Source organism: Bombina bombina, chromosome 3 (assembly GCF_027579735.1).
Source record: "Bombina bombina isolate aBomBom1 chromosome 3, aBomBom1.pri, whole genome shotgun sequence".
Lineage (NCBI taxonomy): Eukaryota > Metazoa > Chordata > Amphibia > Anura > Bombinatoridae > Bombina > Bombina bombina.
The window spans coordinates 276,316,718-276,330,736 of NC_069501.1; the positions used below are offsets into that span (position 1 = coordinate 276,316,718).

Genomic DNA, 14,019 nt, shown 5'->3' on the forward strand with positions numbered 1-14,019 from the left:
GCCCACTGTACCTGCTAGGGCTCGGGCTTATAGCTTGACACGACATTGCATCGCTGTTTATGCAGCGGTAAATCCGCATCTATGTTTTATGAATCCCTGAAAGGATCATCAGAACTCCTAAGGAGCATGTACTAACCTGCCCTTCTCTTTTTATGGCAGAGTGAATCGCCGGACTAGCGGCTCCTCTGTGGGTCTTGTGGAGTAGCGGAGCAGGAGGCGAGAGGAGGCGGAGTAAGGTTCCGTGAGTGACAGGTGTATCAGCCCTGTCTGTCGTCAGTCCCGGAGGGATATCCCGGGAGGGCTCGTCCCAATACAGAGGAAGCTGTGCCGGGCGTGGAGGCGGGCTCTTTGCCGGTTGCGGGTGTGCCGCTTTGGAGTGAGCAAGGGTCCCAGGAGTTTTCATCGCCTTAGGCTTCTCGAGGTGAGGTCGCAGTCATAACCGGCCTGGCTTCAGCTACTGACTAGCCGATAGATTGGACATAAGGTACCGGGGTTCTTCAATCCAAGTTTCTTGTTATCCTTCTGCATTGCTCCTCCGGGTAGGAGTGCCCCCGGCCGGATGCCAGTCTTCTCCAGGTTCAGCCTAGCTCCTTGGTCACTCTGTAAGTAACAAAGGACTCAGACTCTTTCACTGTATCTAGTTCTTTTGGATGTAAGGAGCACAGAGGTGACTGTATCAAGACCTAGCATTTTCTCTATCTGTGTTCTCTAATTTGCCCAGATGTGAAGCTGTAAGCCTAGGAGTGAATGATATAAGGCCGCGAATTTCAAAGGGCTCTCTGAACTCTTAAAGGACTTAGCTTGGGGTTCAACCAGAGTGAGGACTGTTACCCAGGGTCTCGTTTCAATTTAATACTATACATTCTTTTTTGGGGTTTTTTGCTGGAAGGTGTAGCAGGACAATGATTCTTTACATATGTGTTTATTTTGCCATTCACATAAGAATATAATGGGTTGTTTTGGATCTTGTCCGCAAAATTCTTATCTTTTGTTGGTTGCTTAAGTTATAAAAGCGCAGGCATTTGTTTTAGGGCCTTCGCCCTAGTCACTGCACTTCTATAGGATACATAACCACTGTTCTTTGTGTTAGGCTTTATATTGCAAAGTCTATGTACTATGTTTTTTTTTGTTTTTTTGTTTTTTTTATTATATATATCACATTCTGTAATGACCCAAATAACACTTATGATTGAATGAACAAAAGTTATAGTAAAGTCTCCTTATTTCTTGAATTTCTGTAAATAAAGTTTGAACATTTAGCATTGCTGATATATATATATATATATATATATATATATATATATATATATATATATATATATATATGTGTGTGTGTGTTCCTTACGTATTACCCCTTATATTATGACTTAACATAAGGGGATGTGAGTAAGGGTTTAATATTGATACAAAGCTTATATATTGCCATTCCTTTAAGCAACAAAGTAAACTTTAGTACTCAGCACAAGTATGACAAGATATATATAAACTAGTTAACATAGATTTATATGACATTGGTGATTTGTGTGTTAATTGCACAGTAAATGTATATACAAGTAAGACTCTGCAGATTATAGCAAAAATATATCACAATGCAGTCTCAGCATTGTGATCACGAGGAGAATGGAGGATGCAGTCTGAGATCGGTTGAGACCGGAAGCAGCTGAAGATGACATCACCCGGTGTTCTGTGAGGCTGTCAGGTCTGGAGATAGAGCGTAGTAACAGAGGTAACTGAACAGGAAGCAGGGAGAGTGTTGTCAGAAAACACTGAGCAACCAGGTAGGCAGATACTGCAGGAGAAATCCAGCTGAAGTTAATCCCTTAGTAGAAGGGGGAAGGAAACAGCTGAGTTCAGAAGCAGTGTAAGACAGGCTGATACAAGGGTGTGACCAGAATACCAAGCAATGTATTCTGGGAGCACCTAGACTTTATAGGATTATGGGATAAATGTCTTAAAGGCACAGTACACATTACAGATCACCCCTCCAAAGATGAACACCACTGGGGTTCATGGATGAGGACTTCAGGATTCCGCCGAAGAAATAAGGAAACCAAACGTGGAGCAGATAAATTCGAAGCCGGCTCCCAAGAATCGTCATCAGAGGTGTATCCCTTCCAACGAATTAGATATTGTAATCTCCCAGACACCTTTCGGGAATATAGGATACTCTGTACTTCAAATTCACGTTCTGGCTCAATGGGAGGTACCACAGGCAACTGATCCACCACTGTCCGTTATGATTTGTACGGTTTCAAGAGGGACACATGAAAAGTGGGGTGTATTTTATAGTGACTAGGCAGCTCCAAAGTTACAGCATTTTGATTGATCACATTTCGCACAGGGAAAGGTCCTATGAAGAACCTATTCAATTTTTTCGAGGGAGCAGTCAAACGTAGGTGCTTTGTGGACAACCATACCAGATCTCCTGGTTTGTACTCGGGTGACGGTTGGCGCCGCAAATCATAAAACTTTTTCTGTCTGTCTTTTGATGCCTGTATGTGATTTGCAGTTATAGTGAAGGTTTCAGCAATAGTATTAACCAAGTCATTAACGACTGGGGAACTATTTTCTCTTTGCTCAAGATAATTGAAAGTGGGATGAAACCCAAAGTTGGTAAAAAAAGGGGTACTTTTGGTTGAAGAGTTCAAGGAATTATTGTGAGCAAATTCTGCCAATGGCAGTAGATCTGCCCAATTATCTTGTTGTTGAGTGGAAAAACATCTTAGATACTCTTCTAACCATTGATTTGTGCGCTCAGATTGGCCATTTGTCTGTGGATGGAAGGAGGTACTCAAGCGTCTAGTAATGTTTAATGTTCTACAAAGATCCTTCCATAAGTTTGAGGTAAATTGGGTTCCTCTGTCAGTTGTTATAGACAGAGGTAACCCATGTAATTTGAAAACATTCTGAATGAATAAAGATGCAGTTTCCAAAGAAGTTGGTAACTTGTGGTACGGAATAAAATGGCACATCTTGGAGAAAAGATCTACCACTACTAAGATGGTATTGAAAGATTTAGATGGTGGTAGATCCACAATAAAATCAGCTGCTATATGCGTCCATGGCCTTTCTGGGATGGGCAAAGAAAGTAGCTGTCCATAAGGTTTTTGCCTATTAATTTTACATGTGGAACACGTTTCACAAAGAGAGACATATTCTTGTACATCATTCCTCATTTTAGGCCACCAATAATTGCGTTTAATCAAATCATAAGTATGTTGTATAACCGGGTGACCTGATAACTGTGAGTCATGAAAGGTTTGTAGGATAGTTTGTCTTTTCTGTGGAAGAACGTATATGTTATCTCCGTTTGTAGTATAAACCATCGGTTTTTCTAATTAAATTTTCCTTTGGATAAGTTACATCAAGAAGCTGTTCGCTTTTGAGTTGTAATTCTGCTGGAATGGTTATTCCAAGGCAAGGGGTAAAACATTCTCTTGGTATCACGGAACCAAATGAAGGTTTGATCTGAGGTTTTTCCATAAGTCTCGATAGAATGTCAGCTTTTCTATTTTTACTCGCAGGTCTATACGTGAGTATATATGAAAAGCGAGAGAAAAATAAACTCCAACGCACCTGCCGTGCTGTCAATGTCTTATGTGTCTTTAAGTATTGGAGGTTTCTGTGGTCTGTAAAGATTTGTATAGGATGTTCTGTACCCTCCAAAAGATGTCTCTATTGTTCTAGAGCTGACTTCATGGCTAACAATTCTTTTTCTCCTATATGGTAGTTAAGTTCTGATGAAGTTAACACCCTAGAAAAATATGCACTTAGCTATTAAAATATATCACAATGCAGTCTCAGCACAAACGCTGTACTCACGAGGAGAATGGAGGATGCAGTCTGAGAACGGTTGAGACCGGAAGCAGCTGAAGGTGACGTCACCCGGTGTTCTGTGAGGCTGTCAGGTCTGGAGATAGAGCGTAGTAACAGAGGTAACTGCACAGGAAGCAGGGAGAGTGTTGTCAGAAAACACTGAGCAACCAGGTAGGCAGATACTGCAGGAGAAATCCAGCTGAAGTTAATCCCTTAGTAGAAGGGGGAAGGAAACAGCTGAGTTCAGAAGCAGTGTAAGACAGGCTGATACAAGGGTGTGACCAGAATACAAAGCAATGTATTCTGGGAGCACCTAGACTTTATAGGATTATGGGATAAATGTCTTAAAGGCACAGTACACATTACAGATCACCCCTCCAAAGATGAACACCACTGGGGTTCATGGATGAGGACGTTCAGGATTCCGCCGATGAAATAAGGAAACCAAACGTGGAGCAGATAAATTCGAAGCCGGCTCCCAAGAATCATCGTCAGAGGTGTATCCCTTCCAACGAATTAGATATTGTAATCTCCCAGACACCTTTCGGGAATCCAGGATACTCTGTACTTCAAATTCACGTTCTGGCTCAATGGGAGGTACCACAGGCAACTGATCCACCACTGTCTGTAATGATTTGTTTCGGTTTCAAGAGGGACACATGAAAAGTGGTGCTTGGTATTTCCTGTAATGACCCAAATAACACTTATGATTGAATGAACAAAAGTTATAGTAAAGTCTCCTTATTTCTTGAATTTCTGTAAATAAAGTTTGAACATTTAGCATTGCTGATATATATATATATATATATATATATGTGTGTGTTCCTTACGTATTACCCCTTATATTATGACTTAACATAAGGGGATATGAGTAAGGGTTTAATATTGATACAAAGCTTATATATTGCCATTCCTTTAAGCAACAAAGTAAACTTTAGTACTCAGTACAAGTATGACAAGATATATATAAACTAGTTAACATAGATTTATATGACATTGGTGATTCGTGTGTTAATTGCGCAGTAAATGTATATACAAGTAAGACTCTGCAGATCATAGCAAAAATATATCACAATGCAGTCTCAGCACAAACGCTGTACTCACGAGGAGAATGGAGGATGCAGTCTGAGATCGGTTGAGACCGGAAGCAGCTGAAGGTGACGTCACCCGGTGTTCTGTGAGGCTGTCAGGTCTGGAGATAGAGCGTAGTAACAGAGGTAACTGCACAGGAAGCAGGGAGAGTGTTGTCAGAAAACACTGAGCAACCAGGTAGGCAGATACTGCAGGAGAAATCCAGCTGAAGTTAATCCCTTAGTAGAAGGGGGAAGGAAACAGCTGAGTTCAGAAGCAGTGTAAGACAGGCTGATACAAGGGTGTGACCAGAATACCAAGCAATGTATTCTGGGAGCACCTAGACTTTATAGGATTATGGGATAATTATGGGATGTCTTAAAGGCACAGTACACATTACACATTCACGCACGAGCACTAATATAAGTGTTCACTTAAGGCAAGAAAGGAGGAAGAGGAGTGGGAAGGGGGAAAAAGGGGAAAAAAAAGGAAAAAACCAAATTTTTGTGTGTTTGGTTTTCACTTCACTGATTGTGGTTCCACTGTTTTTTTTTCCCCATAGAGGGGACCAATATTTTGTTTATTGTGCACAGTATTTGTTTTTGCCATTATCTTGTATTTGTCACTAATGTACCGATACTTAAACCGATACCTCCAATTCATACCCATCTGCTTTTTTTCAAGCAACACAACCACTTTGATGGAAAGGATTGCAAACTGCACTGTAGATGGATAGTTAAAACAACAATTTATTAGTTACAGTTTAAAAATTAAAGCACACATCATAGTAATTACACCCAAGCACACAGGAGAGGGTGCTCTCCGACGCGTTTCCTGCTACAAAAAGCACTTCATCAGGGATAGCAGCTGATTCCCTGTACTGCCCTTTATACCGGTAAATTTAACTTAACCCCTTCGGCACCTGAACATATTTTAATTTTCACAAAAATATGTGGTGTGTTGTTGGTAGATAAATATCCATTTGTTTTAAGTGACAGAGGGGCTACATTATTACCGGACAAAGGGACATATTTACATACTCTATTAAGAACATAGGTAATAGAAATGAAAAAATAAAAACATTTATATACTATTCTAAATATCTGGTAAGGAGAAATATTTACATTATTCAATTAATGGGGTAAGCTTAGTGTGTATATATTATTTGAGAGAAAAAATATATATATGTAGCGATACCTTAGTACAATCTGATACAAGCTACTTTTTACTTTTTTGCACATATGGAACAGAGTGACAGAGTTTTAATTTCTTATGATATATATACAATGTTATTTGTGCTGATTTTTTATGGTGATTTTTTACACACATTGGATATTAGATATTTTTTGCCATAATAGTTTCATTTCAGGCTTAATAATACTGAGTTTGGAGACAAGGGTAAAAATTGGGGACCCTCAACGAAGTATAATTCTACATTATTCAAATTAGATCTATATACCTGTGTACAATTTAAGATCCCAAATTTTATTCATTCCCTTAGGACTACCAGTTTCTAATTTAAAGATCCAGAAGGCTTCCTTTTTGTTTAGTTTGGCTAGTCTATCTCCCCCTGTATTGAGTTTGGGAATTCTATCTATTACTTGAAATTGAAAAAGCGACAGAATCTGTTCTAACATGGTTTTAGTGTATGATTGGCCTACTCGATGTCTCGCAAAATGCTTGGCCACAGGGGTTTTTGGCTCCAAAGCTTCTAAAGACAAAAGATGTTCTCGTATACGATCTTTTATGGGTCTTATAGTTCTTCCTGTATATTGACAGCCACACATTTTGCAAGAAATCAAGTAGACCACGTAGTCAGACTGACAAGTAAAATGTCTATAAATTCGGAATTCGCATTTAGTAATGTGAGAAACAAAAAATTCACCTGGTTTTACATATTGACAAGACTTGCAAGGTCTGACTCCACATTTAAAAGTCCCATTCTTAGATCTAAGCCAGCTTTCTGTCCTAGGCATGGATAGTGTATCTGATTCTGAAAAATTCCTATTTACATATTGGCTCAACGTCTTAGCCCTTCTAGAAACGAATTTAACACCATTGGTTGAAGTATTGGTTAGTGTAGGTTCTTTCTCCAAAATCGGAAGATATCTTTTGACTATGTTGCATATTTTGTTATACTGTTGACTATATTGTGTAGAAAATACAATAGTCTCTTCAGAGTTCTTAATTCTAGGCTTATATTTGTCCTGAAGTAAGTCATTCCTATCCATTAACCTAACATTCTCTTGTGTAGTTAGTAAAAGGTTCTTGTTATAGCCTCTCTTTATTAGACGTGTATTTAGGAGATCTGCATGTTTATCATAATCTTTAATATCACTACAGTTCCTACGTAGCCTCATAAATTGGCCTTTGGGAATGGCCATTTTTAAGTGTTTAGGGTGGTTAGACTCCGGTCTCAAGATGGTATTGCCAGCTATTTTCTTTCTGAATGACTCCATTGCTACTGTTTTACCTTCTCCCTCTACTTTTATCGTTAGGTCAAGAAAACTGATGCTTTCTTTACTCCAACTATAGGTAAATTTGAGATTCATGCTGTTGTTATTCAATGATTTCACAAACTCATCAATTTGTGACACATTCCCCTGCCAGATTATCAACACGTCATCGATAAATCTAGTGTAGAATTTAATGTTGTCCTTAAAGTGATTAAGGTCACCAAATATTTTAAACAATTCAAAGTAGCTAAGGTATATATTAGCATATGAGGGGGCGAATTTCGCCCCCATAGCTGTACCCCTATGCTGTAAATACATTTTGCCTTCAAAAACAAAGTAATTATGGGTTAATAAGTAGCCACCAACATCAACCAGGTAACTGATGAAGACAATATCAAAGTTCGTATAAAACTTTAATGTCTCTTCCAAGGCTAATAAGCCTTGGCTGTGTGGAATACAGGAGTATAATAAAACTACGTCTATGGTGAAAAAGAGACATGTATCATCTAATTTTAGACCCTCCAGTTTTCTGAGTAAGTGTTTTGTATCGCGTAAATAGCCTGGCATGTTGGTTACAATGGGCTGCAAAAATTCTCCTGTGTGCTTGGGTGTAATTACTATGATGTGTGCTTTAATTTTTAAACTGTAACTAATAAATTGTTGTTTTAACTATCCATCTACAGTGCAGTTTGCAATCCTTTCCATCAAAGTGGTTGTGTTGCTCGTTTTTTCAGCATTGGGAAATCGCTATATTGAAAGGATTGTGCATTCAGCCTAGGCTCTGAGGTGATAGTGCATGTATAAGTGCTGCTGGAAACGTGCAATCAATTGAGCTGAACATCAGGTGCGTACAGCATTCCAAACACAAGGAGAGTAACAGAGTTTGCTAGCATCGTGCTTCCCCTGCAGCTGTTATTTATTGTTGTTATTATTAATATCTTTTATTGTAATATTTTTATTTATAAACATGTTCTGTGAACTTTGTGACAACAAGCACGTAAAACTTTTATTATTTAAAAATGTCTTTTGAGATACAGTTCATAATTATAAAGAAGCAATCTTAAATCATTAGTCTGTATTTTGCTTGGTAAACTGTCATATGACATAAAAAAAAGTATCAGTAATTGGCATCGTGAGTATTTGAAAAAAGTATCGGTACTTGTACTCGGTCTTAAAAAAATGGTATCGGTGCAACCCTATTTAAAACTCTCTATTGTTTTATGACTGTATGTCAAGCCAAATTGATGAAGAAGACCTGTGAGAACATCTAATTAATTTTGGATAAACATATATTATGTGCATAGAATGACCTCAAATAATTTGATATTAATGCAATGAAACAGTCTGTGGTTCCAACAAAGCACTTAAAGGGACACTGAACCAAAATTTTTTGTTTGTGATTCAGATAGAGCATGAAATTTTAAGCAACTTTCTAATTTACTCCTATCATCAAATTTTCTTCATTCTCTATGTATCTTTATTTGAAATACAAGAATGTAAGTTTAGATGTCGGCCCATTTTTGGTGAACAACCTGGGTTGTTCTTGCTGATTGGTGGATAAATTCATCCACCAATAAAAAAGTAGAGGTCTGAACCAAAAAAAAAGCTTAGATGCCTTCTTTTTCAAATAAAGATAGCAAGAGAACGAAGAAAAAATGATAATAGGAGTAAATTAGAAAGTTGCTTAAAATTGCATGCTCTATCTGAATCATGAAAGAAAACATTTGGGTTCAGTGTCCCTTTAATTATTTTAGGGTGCCACGAGAACCACATGGGTAAAATCTTTGGCTACCAAGAGAGTGGGGTAGGGAAGAGAGCTGTTTGGGAGGGATCAGGGGGTGTGATGTGTCATGTGGAAGGCTGATCTCTACACTAAAGCTAAAATTAACCCTGCAAGCTCCCTACAAGCTACCTAATTAACCCTTTCACTGCTAGACATAATACACGTGTGATGCAGAGCCAAAAAGCAACGCCAAAGCCATATATGTCTGCTATTTCTAAACAAAGGGGATCCCAGAGAAGCATTTACAATCATTTGTGCCATAATTGCACAAGCTGTTTGTAAATTTCAGTGAGAAACCAAAAGTTTGTGATCGCATTTGGCGGTGAAATGGTGGCATGAAATATAACAAAATGGTACTAGATCAATACTTTTGGATGCAGGTGCGGAACTACCGGTAATGCAGCAGTTACAGTCATTACCGGGCCCCCGGGAGGTCCCCCATCAGCTTCAGCATAATTTTTTTCCAACTTTTTTTTCCAAAAAATCTGCGCCCCCCCGCGGCCCTGCACTGCAGCTCTCATAGCTGCTTTAAGGGGTTAACCGTTTGAGTTAAGAAGTGGAGAGGAAGAGGCGGAGCCAGCAACGGCAGCACTACTGTACAGTGCACAGGAAGAGTCAGAGTGGCAGCTGCCAGGGAGAACTGTCCAGGAAGAGCAATGGAAACTCACAGACAGTGCTAAAGTGCTCAGAAATTTGAAGAAAACAGGCAGGACACTAGGACCGGACTTCACTAAAGGTTAGAATATATATATATATATATATATATATATATATATATATATATGTGTGTGTGTGTGTGTATGTGTGTGCAAAAGCTAATCTATGAATCTTGGCTACTCAGAGCACAGGATAATCTGTGGACTGTGGGGTAAAATAAGTGCCACATAGTAATGGTATAACCCTTGTTTGTCCACAATACACTTCAACAATTAAAGGGTTAATTCACCTCTATAAATCTCGTTTGCAGCAGTGTTTTAACCCCTTGTTGATTAGAAAATCCCACATCAGTGTATTTACCCTTTATTGGGATATATATATATTATTATTTTTTGTCCAAAAACTGTATATGTAAAACTAGTAGTGTCTATTTAAGTTCTGTTCAAACAAAAAAACAACAACTTTGCAAAATACAGTTGAATTTCTTGTACAAATAAATTGAAACGCAAAGATCATTTAGCATCACAGCATGATTTGTTTGTGTTCCAATCAGATGTACGAATACTTCATGTTCCAAAACAAATATTTTATAAATATATATTATATATAAAACTAGAACTAGTAGTCTCTGAAGAGCTGGAAGTCATATCAAGGGAATATTCCCCAATGCTACGCGCCAATTTTAGTGTCTTTGTTTCGTATTGCTTACATAACACAGTTTAGCTGATTGTCGGGGTACTTCATTCTGTACAGGGATGTGAATGCAAATACAGGAATTATTGTATAGTTCTACCAGTAAAAATGCAATAAGGCACTACTGACTGTAATGGACATTTAAACAGATGCACTCATAATACAAACACTTTCTCACTTCTTCAAATGTATTGCAAAGCAGAAGAAGATCCCACAGGATGTCAAACCGTTGTCAGTGTTTAACACTAAATTACTTAAGCATTTCTATACCACTATTTCAGTGCTTAGTATTGCAAAAATACAATTCATCACAAAATTTGAGCAATACAGTTTTTCTTGGCTACACTTATTGTTTCATGCAATGTTCGCCCCTGAATATCAAGTTTTTTTAATGTAGATTTTCAAATAGGCCCTAAACGTGTGCTAGCACATTCCAATAGTTTTTTTTTCTTTTTTTAACATGGACTCAAACCTTTTAGATATCATTCTTCCCACAAACACGTTGCAGTCACTGTAGTTTTGTGACAATTTTGAAGAACAAACTACAATTAAAACAAAATGAGATAAAACTGTATAGTCACAGAAGAAAAGCTAAAATGACAAGAAGGGGGTGACTTTTGACCTGAAAATAACAAAATATCCCTAGTTATAGGCAGTGGTACACATAGCCGCCCTGCTGGGGTGGGATACAAACTTAGTAAGGAATATTATAATTTTTTAATCTGATTACGGTTTTGTAATTTGGTGAGAAAAGTGCATAATAAAGATGGGCATTAACCAGTAGGGTTTTGTTTAACACCAGGGGTCTTGAATGTATTAAATAGAAGAGATTCCTTCTAGCATCTAGGGCTGATATATCTCACAGGCCGATACTTGTGTTTCCAGTGAGTTTCAGTGCAACATTCAAATCTTCATATCATTTTCAGGGGCATCAACAAACACATTGGGGTAAAGTAACACTATCATCCAGTCCTACAGATAAGACGACTAACCTGACATTTGTCCTAAGTGCACTAACAGGATAGCCTTATATAAATGGCTCTGAAAGTTTCAGGTAAAGCTGGCTATACTTCTTAGATGAAGCTGGACAGTGTTTTGGAGAACATAGAGAGAGAACAAAAAGACGTCAATCATAGCCAGGTTTCTACCTCTCCCCAATAATACAAAAATAATAATAATAAAGAAATCTGTATGAGCTGGCATTAAATGAAGAAACTTGTAAAACAAATTCCTGCCTAACTACACTAAAATGCTGGCTCATATGCTGCTCCATGTGATGACTGACTGGAGATGAAAAAATAATATTCACGTGGTTAGCGGTCACCTCAGTCTAGTACTCACATTCCAGCCATTCCTGGACAAAGCATTACGTTCTGATGTTTGTTTTCCAGTGTATTCTCCCAGATTTTCATATAAACATGTGCATATTTTGTGTTTATCCAAGTGCTTTCCAGATAACAAAAATTATTAACAAAAACATTCCCGTTGGAGATGAATTTTGAGTTTTTTTTTTGGTATCTTCTTATGCCCATGATAAGGCCATACTGTTCATGTTTCCTTACCAAATAAATTACCTGAGCACATCTCATTCTATTCTGTCTCATCAGAGGAACGATGCAAGAGGGTGGGCCGGCCTTCCCTAGGAAAGGATGTTTCAGAAGCTCATTAGCTGGGGCTCGTTGGCCAGGTTCCCTCACCAAGAGCTGATCCAGAAACCCCTTTAGCAATGGGGAAACCTTCTGTGCATTTTTCAGTTTAGGGGGTAAATTATCCCGAATCATTTTCATTGCTTCCAGTGGGGGTTCGTTAAAATAAGGCGGTTCTCCATCCACCATCTCTATCACCATAATGCCCAGAGACAATATGTCCACCTCTGGTCCATAAGGTAACCTTGAGATCAGTTCAGGAGCCATCCAGTAGGGAGTCCCAACCAGAGACTTACGACGTGGTACTTCCTTGTTGACTTGTGCACAAAATCCAAAGTCTGAAAGCTTTACCCGGCTATCATGTGTAAGCTGAATGGAATCGCTCTTAATATCACGATGGATGACGCCTTGTGCATGTAGGACAGAGAGTGCTTTAAGTACAGACACACAGATGGACGCTATTATCACCACCTCATTGAAGAGCAGCTCCCTCCTCTGTTGCTTGCGCAGGTCCATCTTTTTCACAGCCACCAACTTCCCCGTGCTTTTGACAGAAGCAATGCAAACCATGCCTGTTGAACCTCCCCCAATCTTGATAATGTTGTCCAAGTATGTCCTTGGGTCACCAGGATCCACCACCATCTGCAAAGCTGCCCGGAATGGCTTGTGAGACACCCGCTGAGGTTCTCTTTGTGGTGAGCGAGGTTGAGCGGCTGGAGGTGATGGTTGGGACTGTGCGGGTCTTGAAAGGAGGTTTAGGCTTAGTCTGGCCTTGCTGCTTCCTAGATGAAACTTTGCCAGCTGGGATTTTCTGGTCGAGTGGTACTGTGGTGCGAGATTCCTGGTTGGAGCCCCCTCTGTTGGGATCTGTGTCTGCCCTTGGGTAGGTGTTGAACTGTCGTCCTGCCTACTGTGTAGGTTTCCCTGATCCCTCACTAGGAGGGTTGCTTGGAGTCCAGATATTGGGGCCTGACAGTGGCCGCTTATCTCTGGGTGACTGCGGGCTGCCCTCACCCCCTGTGTAAGAGGATTTTGGTCTCTTCTATTCTCCTTTCTCCCTTCTAACAGCACGATCAGCAGGTTCACTGTACTCCAGGTAAATTTCAAGGTTCTCCTTCCTCACATCAACTCTTTCATGAGTACGAGAAGCTCTGTGTTCATGGGATTTAAGGTAGTCTGGTGGAGGAGGGCGGTGCTTGTTGCTTGGTTCCTGCCCCCAAGGTTGTTGAGGAGCTACTCTCTGTTCTTCCCTTGGCCGTTCCTTTCCATGGTGGTGCTCCTGCCTTATTCTTTCAGATCCTCTTCCCACGTCATCGTGTGAATTTCTTATTCGCTGATCACTCACTCCATTCTCCTGTGGCAATCTGTCATCCCGGGGATAAGATTGAGGGCTGTCCTTGCGCAAGGAGTTGGAGCGGCACACAGACATGTTATCAAACTCGTCAAGGAGCCACGCCAGAGACCCATCTCGAGATAACTTGTTTCCACGTACGATGATCTTCTGAGGGGCGTGTCTAATAGCAGTGATGCATGCTGGGTCCACCAGAGGTTTGGGCCTCTTAGCTGACTCCTCGATCAGGCTCTGCCATTGCTCGTCAAATCCAGTGTGTACCCGGTGCTCAAAATTTGACGGGGCAGAGATCTCGACACGTTTCTTTTTCTTTGCAAACATGGCTGTTAGCGCACCTCCCGTGCCTCTCTCGCCCTCACACTCGCCATATTGTGCTACGAGCTCTAACATCCGGGACTCCGCCTATTGGGATATATATTAATGATCAATTTAGGGGTTTGCTGCAAAGTGTGTGTGTGTGATATGGTATTGTGTGTGTGTGTGATATGGTATTGTGTGTGTGTGTGTGTGTGATATGGTATTGTGTGTGTGATATAGTATTGTGTG

At 39.7% G+C, this 14,019-nt stretch overlaps 1 pseudogene; it reads right to left on the reverse strand.

Annotated features, from left to right (window-relative positions):
- Positions 1–450: 450 nt before the first annotated feature.
- On the reverse strand, positions 451–13,803 carry LOC128652311 (serine/threonine-protein kinase PAK 4-like; annotated as a pseudogene).
- Positions 13,804–14,019: the final 216 nt, after the last annotated feature.